Source organism: Pararge aegeria, chromosome 12 (genome assembly GCF_905163445.1).
Source record: "Pararge aegeria chromosome 12, ilParAegt1.1, whole genome shotgun sequence".
NCBI classification, from domain to species: domain Eukaryota; kingdom Metazoa; phylum Arthropoda; class Insecta; order Lepidoptera; family Nymphalidae; genus Pararge; species Pararge aegeria.
In genome coordinates, this window is record NC_053191.1 from 11,825,146 (window position 1) to 11,838,198 (window position 13,053).

The 13,053-nt window shown below is 33.5% G+C and overlaps 1 protein-coding gene across 7 annotated transcripts in view; it reads right to left on the reverse strand.

The window, feature by feature from the left end:
• Window positions 1-13,053, reverse strand: part of LOC120628168 (homeobox protein cut) — a 193,036-nt gene that overhangs the window by 118,071 nt on the left and 61,912 nt on the right. The window lies entirely within an intron of this gene.

The window sequence follows — 13,053 nt, forward strand, 5'->3', positions numbered from 1 at the left end:
CATCGCGTCTTATCTCAGTAATTAACATAACCGCGCTCCCAAGCTCCCATGCCTCCTTCAAAACATATTTGCATAGCCAAAGAAATCGTATGCTAATCGACGCATCTATCCGACCCCATTCTCGACATTTAATATCGGAATCAATCGCTAAAACAGGTTTAAATATATGATGCTTCTTTGTAGTTGCCTCAGATAGGATTAGGGTTAATTCACCCTCGAGGCCAGATGTCAATGTATTGATGTTTAGTGTCGCGAAGAATACGAATATCGGAAATGGGTTTTTTATAATGCTCGCACAAAATAAATCTTGTGCACCTTTCACTTATCTAGTGTAAGAATGAATAATGGGATCCTCTTTCTGATATTTTCGTTTGGGTAGGTAGTAAAAAAGTTGCGTACATTTTTATAAACATAGGTTTCTTATTTCGTATATTATCTACACTGAAACCGTCTAGATGGTTCCATTAACATTTTATCAACTGTTCAAATGATAACAGCAAATCACTGGCAATCAGTTTAATAGTTTAATATACCTAGATAGAGGTGTACCTTATACGTTTAAGGATAGGTGGACGAATCAACTAGAGCAGACCTGAGCTAACAGAATAGGCGATCGCGAAGATAAATTTTATAATTTTTGAAGTTATAACTTTTGGCGCGTTAGGGAAAAATGGTGAGAGTAAATTTTTACGATGCGCGCGACACCGTCACTAAAAACCGACCCCGAGTTAGCTATAGTCAACATTTTAGTTTTTCTAAAAATATTTGGCAGTTGACTTTCAATAATTCAAGCAATACCTTTTTTCTATTGTTAGTGTCGTTTTTTCTACAAACGTAGAATAAGCCGACAGATAAAATTTTTGAAAAGATTTTGATCTTTTTGCGCCAAAGAAGAATAACTTCTAATGCTTGTATGTAAGTAAACACACGTTTTTTTTTATGATCACAAATATCTTTATGTACAGTTCTTATTTAAGTATCAGAATACTCTAATTTTTATAAAATAAACTTTTATCAATAAATAAAACATTATTTATTCTAAACATAACTATTTTATTTTTTGTTTTTTAGGTACAGAAACCCATAGACAAAGTTTTATTTTGTAGGAAGAAAGTAAAAATGGTATAAGTTATGCATTTATTCTATGTTTTTAAAGAATAAAAGGGTGTTGTCGTGTGATATTTTATACCTACCTATAATTCTTAGCTGTTAAACGAAAACATAGTGATTATGAAACTAAAAACGAAATATTTAAGTAATAAAAACGGACGAACTTCCACCGAACAGTTCAAAGATCTCAACCCTTTCGTGAGAAAAACGAGGAAACGGTAATTATTATTCGCATATTAAATAGCCGAACCGAACCGGATCCGAAAATAATATCGAATAATTATTGAGAAAATATATTTTATCTGTGCATTAGCATATGCAAGACGAATAAATCATAGAACAATCGGGCGAGGGGAAGTGTATGCGTTCGGGTACTCGGACTGGTTTGCTTTATTATTTTTTTTTTAATTTATTGACCTACATGTAAGGCAAGGGTCGATTGAGATCAGTTTTAATTATTTGCATATTAAGGATTTCAAATGAAGAGCCCTGTGAGAAAGTTTCGGATTGATTTAGGGCTTTACGTATGTCATTTAGTTATTTATTCAATACATATAATTCTTTATTCAATAAATTTAATCAAATATCAAATCTCGTTTAATATAAAATCCTTACCTTTAACCCATCCTAGACTGCATCTTAGTGCATACAGGGTTATAAAATAGGGAACATCTTCAATAGGAGTTATAAAAACCTAACCTGCTAATGCCTACTCTTAAGATTTTTTATAACTCGTAGTGGAGTTTTTTTGCCTGCCTTCTTATTGCATACCCTTTTATGCTCGCCACTGATCATCACTTACCACCATGTGTTATAGTGAAGTACTATCCTGTAGTGGAATAACAAAAAACTTAGGTGCGACTAGGTGTCCAGCGCAAAAGGTGAGCGGAGAAGCTAAGTATATACAAAGTGATTTGGAAAGTGTTATACCTACTTAGATAACTACTTCTTACGAGAATTGTTTAATGATCAAAAGTAATAAAAACGACTTATTACTTACAATAAGAGTCCCACTCCTATATGGAGCGTAACGATTCTTAACTTAAAGTTTGGAAACGAACCGCTTTGGTGAATACATATTTTTTAATTAATTATCATTAATCTTTATTATGATCGCAATCGGCTAGCCATCTCAAACAATTTTAATATGTATCGCCTTTGTTATAAGATACAAAATCGATTGGTGTGGTCAAAAGTACTTTTTATGAGAAAAAATGATTGTTTTAGCCATTCAATGCTTTCGTCGGTTATTGTTCGTTTAAATACAATTTTGAATTTGGAATTAGAACCGATGTAAATGCAAATTAACGCGTTCGAATTATGATTAGGATACCGCATGTAGATTTAGCAATAGCCACCATTTTTTGTAAATATTTTATGATTATTTTTACGAGAATGAGTAAAGTGTCTCTTTTAGTATGCTTTACAAGGAGACCCGTGTCCGAAATCCAGTTGGGTTAATCTAGAAAAAGAATTTTCTTAATCATAATTGATTTTAAGTAGTCAGTCGATATAAAGCAGATGATAAAGTCTGTGGAGGAAGTCTGTGACTAGGATGAGGCAGTTTTTGAAGCTAAGTGACTTAACTCATATCAATCGAAACGAGCTAGCAAATGAAAATGACCTTGGCTGAGCAATGATGTTTATAAGCAAAGTTGATAATAACAACAAGTTGGTCTCTGTACATGATCTAATCCAATTTAAAAGTCCTATACTTATTCCCTACTGACCCAAGCCGGCAAGCAAAATTGGGCGATGATCCCAATTTTTGCTGTTTCTGTCATATATTTAAAAGTTTTAACTCATTATTATCTTGTACTGCATCGGCATTAGATATTTAGTGAGACTATAACCAAGCACAAATCTGCTTAAAATATTAAAATTAAACGTCGATTTATGCGAAACCCTCAAAAACAATTGCTGAACTCAAACTTGGCACCATAAATTCGAAATTTGAAATTTCGACCCTGCGGTATCGAAAGCGTACGTTGAACTGGTCACGGTACACTTAGCAACGTTTAATTGTTAAATTAATAAAAATAAATAACGGATAGCGTTATTTTTTTACAACGTTATTCGTTATCGGCTTATGATCTGTGGTAGAGTTTGGTGGATTTTTATTCATTGTTTTATCTACCGTGTCCATGAATGTAACTTTGTAATGAGTTCGGGTGTAATAAGGTGTTTATAACTGGGTTTTATATAAAATGAATAATTATTTGGGAAAACAGTATGGTTAATCACTTTTTACGATATTAAGCTTAAAAAATTCACTATGATTTAAAGACATTACATTGAAATAAATAGGCCGATAAGTACTAACATTAAGAAATACACGTGGGTTTTGAAAAGTTTCATGACAGTAATTACAAAAAATCAAACAAAGAAAGCAATTAATAGAAATGGGTAAATACCTACACTACTATTCCTGGATTCAAAAATAGTAGAAATGTTTCGAACTTTTTCTTATTTCTCCAAAAAAAGAAAAAGTTCGGAACTTTCTTTAAAAGCCACATTTTTAAACCGCATGATCGACGAAACGTTCAGGAATGAGGAAAACTCCTAAAGTGCCGTGTAACCGATGAGCGCCCTAACGACTCAATCTACGCACATTTAAATTGCCCTTTCCGAACGAAACCTCATTACTTCCCGAAATATAACCTCTATGGAGGCAATAAATAACCTAACGGCGCGCATATTTCAAAACAAGAAAAAAAATAACACATAAAATTTCTTTGCCCCACGCGTCTAATGTTGGCGTATAGCTCCATTGTTGTGGTTCGACTGACAGCCGTTTTAGTAATTTCGTGTTGTTAAAAGTTATTTTTAGTGGATTTAGTTAAGTTTTTCTATGCGAAAATGCGAAATTAAAATACTTACACTTGGCATGGTAAACTTTGTTTTCCTACCCCAAAAACTATATTGCACTATATAGATTGGTATGATATAAATGTACCTAGATAAATAATTTACATCCAACAACGATTGTATTGTTGGTATATTTATTGCTATATATAGATATTTATCTAATTTATTTTAATTTCTCGAATCGGCGTCTTTAAATTTCGTTCTATTGTAAATACCAATAACTGAAATGATATAATACCATGATAGAATACCAAAGTCTAAATGTTAGAAAAGTGCAATTTTTCCGGTTACATGTAAACATATCCCGCACGCATTGTTAAGTCGCTATATTGCGAAAATGGCTTTTTAACAAGCACTTACAAGAAAAGATTTGATTTTTGACACTAATTTTGCAGTCTTACTTACGAAATATCGCTAGTGTAGGTATGTTTGCTATTTATACATTATATAGAATAGATTAAAAGTTTTTGTTGAATATTTCGGCAAAACAGGTGAAATATGTTGTAACTAAATCTTGAAAAAACAATGAAAAAACAAAGTTACAAACGATAACGAAGCGACTTTATTATCCAAAACGATTATTTTGCACCGCACTAGCAGCGGGTTTAAAAAACGAACGCATTTTACCGGGTGACAAAGGAAACGGAGCGGGTGCGTTCCGCGCATAGATTTTTGCATTATTTTAGTATGCAAATGTTCTTGCGATAGCGACAGTGTAAGAGCAATTTAAATTATTTTTTATGGCGCTCGGGAGTATTGAGAGTTTGCCAAGTAACGCGGGATTACCCACCGCGGAATTGCCTCGCGATATTGTGTTCGTGAATTTGGAATCGCCGATTGTTGATGATTCTAAATTCGAATTGGATATTTCCTTGTGAGTTCATCATATTTATGAGCCATTGTTTTTTTTCTATAGATATTGCAAATGCTTCGAAAGAATTAAAAATGCAAATATTTGTTTTCATAAACCAAAATATTTTTTCTTATAAGTTTTAAAAATAATTGATACTGGTATAAAATAAGATATTATTTAAAACAATTTTTTCGTACACAACCATTTTTTAGTATATACGCATCAAATACACAAAACTTAAATTTAACGTGAACCTGTGTAAATTCAATTTTAATATTATTTACCCTATTTAATCCCTACATAATTTACAAAATGTACGGTGCAAGGAAAAATCTGATTAGCCTCGATGATATATCGCCAAGAATTCCACGCCTTAGTAGCTCTAATTTGAATATTAGACGCGTTATTGAAAAGAAAACTTTCTGAACGGCCCTCCGCAAGCTTTTAATGGTTATTGCCTCTTCCCTTGCTATCTCGTTTCCGAACGAAAAAAGAACCACTACGGTGTTCAGGTGTTTCACAATACTCTGTTTCGATAAATTCTATTTTTAGATTATGCGAATTCTCATTCAAATTTCAAAGTTACTTTCGACCGCAGCTCATTTTCTGTTCAAATTTCGAACGTAGGCATTTATGAATTCCAATTGTTTTAATTCATTCCCGCTTATCTATTTTGTTTCGCGTTCTTAATTCGGGCACGCAGTTCGAATATCGAACGGAAGCGGATACGGTACTGATTCTAATTTCAAACGAAATATCGCAATGTTGCTATTGATAAAATTTTGTTACGGGCTACAATGTCGCTATTATATTGAACGGAAATTTACGATAATGACTAATAATAGGTCGTTTGATGTAGTTGCGTTTGTGTAGACCTATAATATAGGTAGGTACATAGGAAACATTAAAAATATCACGGTTACCTATTTAAAGTAAAATAGGCGTATTAAATATCGGCTATACGAATAAACCATATTAATCTTGCTAGTTAGAGTTTTGCGGTACTAAGTCAATGCTACTTCGGTTCCAAACACCGGAAAAACAGAGTTAGCTTTTAAGGTTACTATAACAATTAGCTGTAGATAATAACGCATACGTGATCGTTTCATCTTGAACATAAAAATAACTTGCGATTTAAAAATAAATTAACGGGTGAAGCTAGCGCGGTTCTCAAAGCGGAATCTGCTGCGCCGAAATAGAAACGATAAAAAATTTAATACACGAAATGACGTAAGAAGCCATTGCTCAAAGCACGTGGATTCTTGTAAATGACAACCTCTAAGGCTTACTTACTCTGTGTAACTTTATTATAGCTTCTTGTACAACTGCTGGGCACATGGCACAGCTTTTCTCTCGTGACGCACTGGGTTAAGTTTTCAGCTCAAGCGGTAAATTGTGACGTTGGGTCTATTTATTAAGAAGTTCCTGGAGTTCACTCTAGTGATTAGAGAGTATGTTAAGAATCCCGGATATATTGACGAACATAATATTATAGTGCTGAAAATCGTTAAAACTCGCTAACACACTATGGAGAAGTGTACCTACCACCTGTAGGACAGGATTCTATCCTATTCTTGCCCATGCTCAGAAGTGGGATAATATTTGGCCGACAATAATGTAATATGATCATTTTAATATTCTGTTTATATTATTATTATGTACTAGAAATTGCGCATTGTATAGTAAATATCTCCTGAGGAAGATGCAGTGGAGCGATAGGGTCTGGTCTATAAAGATTGAAGAAATAACAAATTTCACCATGCAGGTTTGCCTGGTTTTGGCGGATTATAACAAAGGAATTGTAAAACATTATTATGATTCTCTTGATTTAAATCTTAATCTAAAACACAGTTTTTTTCCAAGCTGTTTCAAAAACTGTGACATCATTACTTCTTTAGCTCTTTTCAAAAGCACTTCCTTGTTACGCACTATCTTGTATCGCAGGTAGGGTAGACAGAAAAAGAAGTTATAAATTTGAACAATGTCGCCCACGTGGCGCAGATGCGCGTATGCTAATGCGCTTGATCCTTCCGTCAGACCTCCCCGGTCCTTGCTCCAACAATTATAACGATCTTTCAAAATGATAGAGACGTATTAATACTAAATATCTTTTAAAAAAGCTTTCTTTATCTATATCTTCTAATAATGTAGCTGAAGAGATTTTTTTTTTATTTAACTCTTGAGCGACCTTAGAGTCGGATTTGAAAAGTATTTCTTGCATTTAATAGCCCAATTCTTGAGGAAGGTTATAGGCTATTTAACATCACAATATTAAGCATCAGTAACAGGGGAACTATGTGATGTGATAAAAGATTGCATGGGATTTACTTACTTATAAGAAGTAATTTAAAAATATCGAAATATTACAATTTGCATAAGTTGAGCTGAAAAAACATTACAGTTACCTAAAACTTAATAAAACAGTTATATTTAAATATTATTGTGAAATATAAGAATTCTGTTCGTATCGCTTTTTGAGATAAAAAATTCCCTACATGAAAATAAAACAAAAGACATTTCATAATCTTATTAATAATGCAAGCTCAATGCGCGTAGGTATATTGGACTCCGTTGAATGACCGAGTGACCTCCACGGACGAACATCTGGCAGCGGCCCAAAGCATATAGATCATTTTCACTCCATTTCTTTCACTTCATCAGAACGAGTGAATCGAATTCGAAATTTGAAAATCAAAATTTAAATTTTCTTAATAATCTACTCAATTCATTCATGACGAAATAATTATATTTAGTTATGCATTTGACTCCTAAAGGCCTATGTTTACTCTGCACTATTAAGTGATCTGTAAGTATTATACTCATACCAGAATTAATTGCATACGTTTTGTCACTCCATATCTTTCGCTGTGCAAGAATCAATTGCGTTCGATTCGAAAATCAAAAATTCAAATCGAGACAGAGCGACATGTTCCTAATGAGCCAATAACTCGTAGAGACAATAGCGGCGTGGGCGTTCTGAATTCGAAATTATCACAAAAGAATATTAATGTAACACTTATTCAAATACATCGCGACGCGTATTCCGAATACGACAAGTGGGAATCGTTTTGAAATAACAAAAAAATAGTTTTATCTATTTTGGAGTACCTACTTCTTTTAGTTCGTTCTACTCAGTAGTAAAAAGTAAACGATAGTTAAAGGACTTACCTACACCATATTTAAAAGTTTTAATTCTTTGGATTAGCAACACTAAAGAAGTAAAATTCATTATGTGCGTTATTATAAGTAGGTACGGTACACAGGCGGTTTACAATATATATACTTTTTTATTTCAGAAATCTTATAGGTACTCTAATTATAAACATATTTACTCACTATTAACTTTTCTACTCTCAGGCATTTTCGAACAAAAAAAAACATTCTTCATTCTCACGGTTGTCTTAATTAGGTGATAGGTATCTGAATCTTAAGTAAAACTGTTGTTAGAACAAAGTTAAATATTAATCACCTATTTCCGAAGTTGCTAACCACTGAACAAAAATGAACCCTTGCCCCGCAGAACCCTAATTATCTCGTCGTCTAATTTGAATGGTGACGGCGACAAACTTTTTTTTATACCAATTTGAATTATCGAAGGCATTGTGACGGATTCGGTTTTTTTCCCTTTATGTCAGTGCACACCTTTAATCGCGTCGTATTCAAATTTGGAACGCGTTTTTTAAAAATTATAAATATTGTTTATGATTCGTGTCCCCCGTGTTTTTGCCGTTTCCTGCTGTCAACGACTGTGAATGTGGTGCCGATAATGTAGGGCAAATGCGCGCGAGTCTTTACAATGCGCACTTTTGTTTTTTTTTTTCATCAGGGCATGAGCTGTCAAAGTCCACGGAGCAATCTGCCAGTTATTGTTGCTAGTGATGTAATTGATGATATACTTTTTTTTATAATTTGTGAGTAACTTTATATTTGTTATGATAAATAAAACAGAGAATGTTATAATACGTTATGGAATCGAACTTTATGCAAGAGAGTCCAGGTGATGGTGAAAATTATTACAGTATTGTTGTCATCCTTTGCCAAAAGAGATTATCGGATTTTAAATGAAAATGAGGGGTTCTGTTCTTCCATTTCATCTAATTCATTAGAATGAATCTGAAATTTAATATAAGTAGTTTGTTAATTCGCCAAAGTTGATCTATCTATTAGGGCATTAAAACTAGGTCACGGCATAGTCGAATTAGCGAACCGATGTAATAAAAACAATAACCAAAAAACAATACCTTGAGGCGTCATTGAAAAAAGAGGGTCATTTATACGGATCGAACATGGCGGCAGAACAATTTGTGGGGCAACAGTGATTGATCCCACCGATACATCACTACGGGCGTTTTTCTATGAAAAATTGCTATAATCGACTTAAAAACTCATTAGGCCAAGACAAAGGCGACCGCCATCCGTCTAATTTGTTCCTTGATCGAACTCTGATTGCCTTTTTTTTTATCTACCCGAAATATTTTAATCCTTGTAATATTATTAAATGTGCATAAAGCTTTATTGTTTTCAGGCTAAACGTCAAGTACCTTCCACACTGAGCACGTTAAGAATTCATCATGAATGTTCCAGTGCTGGACACATTTCTTCTCTTATAAGCGAATGGGATTGAGAATTTACACCCTCCCAGCTGCTCCAATGCGACTTTTACGATTACGTATTATCGCAGTGTTGGAAATTAGCAAGGTTCCGGTTATATACTTATTAATAAATAGTTAAGCTAAATTTTTATAACGATAAATTAATTTGATAAAACCCAAATAAGCAGAAAAGTGTCATAAAGTAGGTACCGACAACCAACCTACTTCGAAATACATCTACTACATACAAAAAATTTTGAAAATCTTTGATGTTTGATATTAAAACAGTTGGTTTTAAAAATTCAATGATTAAAGCATAAAAAAAAATCAACTATATTCAAAGTATTCCACGAAAGAATGGGTACAGCTCGAAAGCTTCTCTAATTGAATGGTTAAATATATAAAATAACAAAATTATGACGATATCGGCTTTGATTCGATGGTATCAAATAAAAAATGGGTTTTTGGGATATGAATACTTAAAATGGTCGACAACCCTTTAAATAATAAAATAGACGATATGGGATATGGAGCTCAAAGTAGGTAAAAGCCGCGAATAAACCTACTGTCAAAAAATGAACTGTTAAAAGCCTGCCCGGAACTGTCCGTCACGTTCCATATTCAAACGGACCAATGAATGGCTGTATTGTTTTAAATTCGAACGCATAATGAACGTGGTAGTTCTTTTTTAAAATCGTTAATCGGTATTTTTCGCTTCATTTGCTTTTCGTCGTTGTGTTTAGGGTTCCTTAGGTGAAAGTTCATGAAATATAACATGTATGTAATTTATTGTAAAATTTTTATTTAAATTATTAGGTTGGAAAATAAAGTAAGGTCTTATCTTCCAAATAGTTATTCAAAGAGCAAACATTTATTTGTTATATAAAACTTTATGAGTTGAGTTTTGAGATTGATCCTCAGTACCTGCCTTCTTACAATAAAATAAGTTAATTTTCGTTATTCTTAGAATGAGAGAAGTACAAACTTACTCCAATAATAAAATTATGTTTACCTATTTCTACCTACGTTTTCCTTGACTTATAAAATCATTTACAAGATTTATAAAAACACATTGAGTCCTTGTTTTAAATAAAGAAGTCATACTTGACCAGAGTAATAAAATTTCAAATTGGAATAGAAAGCGGTTCCAACTAGAACGAATGCCACAAGCGAATTCGATTATTTAGGTATCGCTTATTGTTTTTATTTGATTATTCATTTTACATTATTGTTTTATTGTTTTAATGGGGGTCGTTTGCGGTGTAACTCAATACGAATTAACGGAGAGCGATTTGAAATAAATGGAACGTCAACTTTTTAAGCTCAGTTCTTATTTTAAATTTTAAACTGACGGCTTTGAATAGTGGCACAACTGATTCTGCACTGGTAGCTCATTCTAGGTACAGTAGATTAATATTGTTTACAGCAGAAAAGTTAGTAGACATAGTTAATTTTTGACAAGTTTCGTTCTTTGTTCTATGGGAAAGTGTTGAGTTGATTGCCTGTCAAATTATCCCTTGATATTTTGACAGGCAGAGTAAATAGTTCTACAAAGAGCTAGTACAGTATACAAGATTTTCACTGGTAGAGCCGGTAGGAACTTACTACCTACCCCAACTGCCCGGAGTTTGGCAATTGGCAATGTTCTGGATTATCTTACCAATCTACCACGTTAAATTTAGCAACTGATAATAGTTGGCTAAACCCACCAACCCGGATTCGAACAGCTTGGTGGGTTTAAGCTGCAAGTTTTCGCAAAAGTAAGGATATTGTTTTAAGCAGTAGGACATTAAAGGGTGTAGTAGGATGTTGCTCATCATGTTTTTCATTACCAGCCCAATACAAGGCACGGGTCTCAGAATATGAAGACCGTGGTCCTCCAAGCTGGCCAAGTGCAAAATGGTTGATTTCACAAACCTTCGAGAACATTATAGAGAATTCACAGGTCTGCAGGTTTCGTCGCGATATTTTCGTATCCCGTTAAAACAAGTGATATTTAATTGCAAAAACGCACATAACTCCGAAAAGTTAGAGGTGCGGGCCAAAGTCCTAACCACTGCGCTGTCACTGCAAAAATATTACGTTTAAGCAATCATAGTCGTCAAGTTTAAACACGTGCACCAAACTTCGGAAAATTCTAATAACAGCAACTTGTTAAATAGTAACTTCTAAGTTTCAAGGACTTTCTCAAAGTAATGCTTTGCCTGTATCCAATATTGAAGGTTACTTGCAAGATTTGACCTGAACATAACAACTGCTAAGAGAAAAGTAAAGTGATATAAAAGCTCTTATTTAATCGGGAGCTATTTCGATGACAAAATACTGACTATAAATAATATAATAATAACAATTGTTTATTTTCCAATAAAACATAGGTACAAGTTATACAGAAATCAACTGTCCCTAAGCTAGGTATAAACCTGTGGTACAGGCGAATAGCATGCAACAGTAAACTGTTTATCTAAAAGGTTGCGATGTACACTATTCATATAACCGTAAAATAAGTCAATTTCGGATCACTTTTGTTCTACGAACAGCTAGTTGTTTTTGAGTGGGAATAGAACTAGTGTTGCCCAAATTCAGTCTTGGTCTTGCAGTCTTGGTCTTGTTCTTGCGTTTTTGCAAGACCAAGACCAAGAACAAGACCGCGTATTTTTAGCAAGACCAAGACCAAGACTGACCGTGCAAGACTTGAGCAAGAACAAGACATAGCCTGCAAGACTCTTGCGTCTTGCAGCTAGGACTTAGCGCTATTTCACGGAGTAGTTAGGTGTAACAGTTCGGTGTATAGGTAGGTAGGTACGCTTAGGAATTCTATGAGACGCAAAAAACTATATCAAAGAATATGAAAAACTGGACCTATGCGCATTACGACTAATACCATAAACATAGCGAATAAAAAAATATCTATTAAAATCAAACTGAGTGCATGCATAGTTATGTTTTAACCATCGGCACTTTGATAATGCGGCATCAAAGGTTTTGTACTTACTTCTCAAAGAAATTTGCCGCTTTTCGGAAGTACATGGTTATGATACACGCGCCGGCGGCTTCTTTTGAAATCTAAAACAATCGTTGCCGCCGCGCCGAAATCATAACATTTGACACTATTCATGCAAAATAATTTCGAATTTTAAGAGTACCTACAGGTGTTCCAAAGAATAAATAAGTTTCAGAGTGCTTAGAATGAAAATGAATACATTATACTGATCACGCAAGTAGTATTATGATTAGGATAAAATGGTGAGGATAGGTAGTAGATGTCATAATAATTCATTCTAGTAAGTAATTATAATATTGATTACTTATATGGTTTTAAACTAATTACTTAGGTACTATTATTGTACATTTAGTCATTATATTTCTTAAGTTTTTACAAGAAAAAATAGCAAAAAAGTGTTCGAATATCTCTGAGAGAGATGATGAGAGTAAGTATTTACTAGCTGTGCCCGCGACTTCGTCCACGAGGAATAGTAACTTTGGAGGTATAGTGACGTTCAGGATTTATTTATTTATTTTAAAACTTCTGTCATCAAACATACAAACGAACTCTTCAGCTTTATTCAAATAAATGATAAATCGTAAAACTCTTTTATTAAATTTCTTATAAGTTGAGGGTTCAATCTCTTT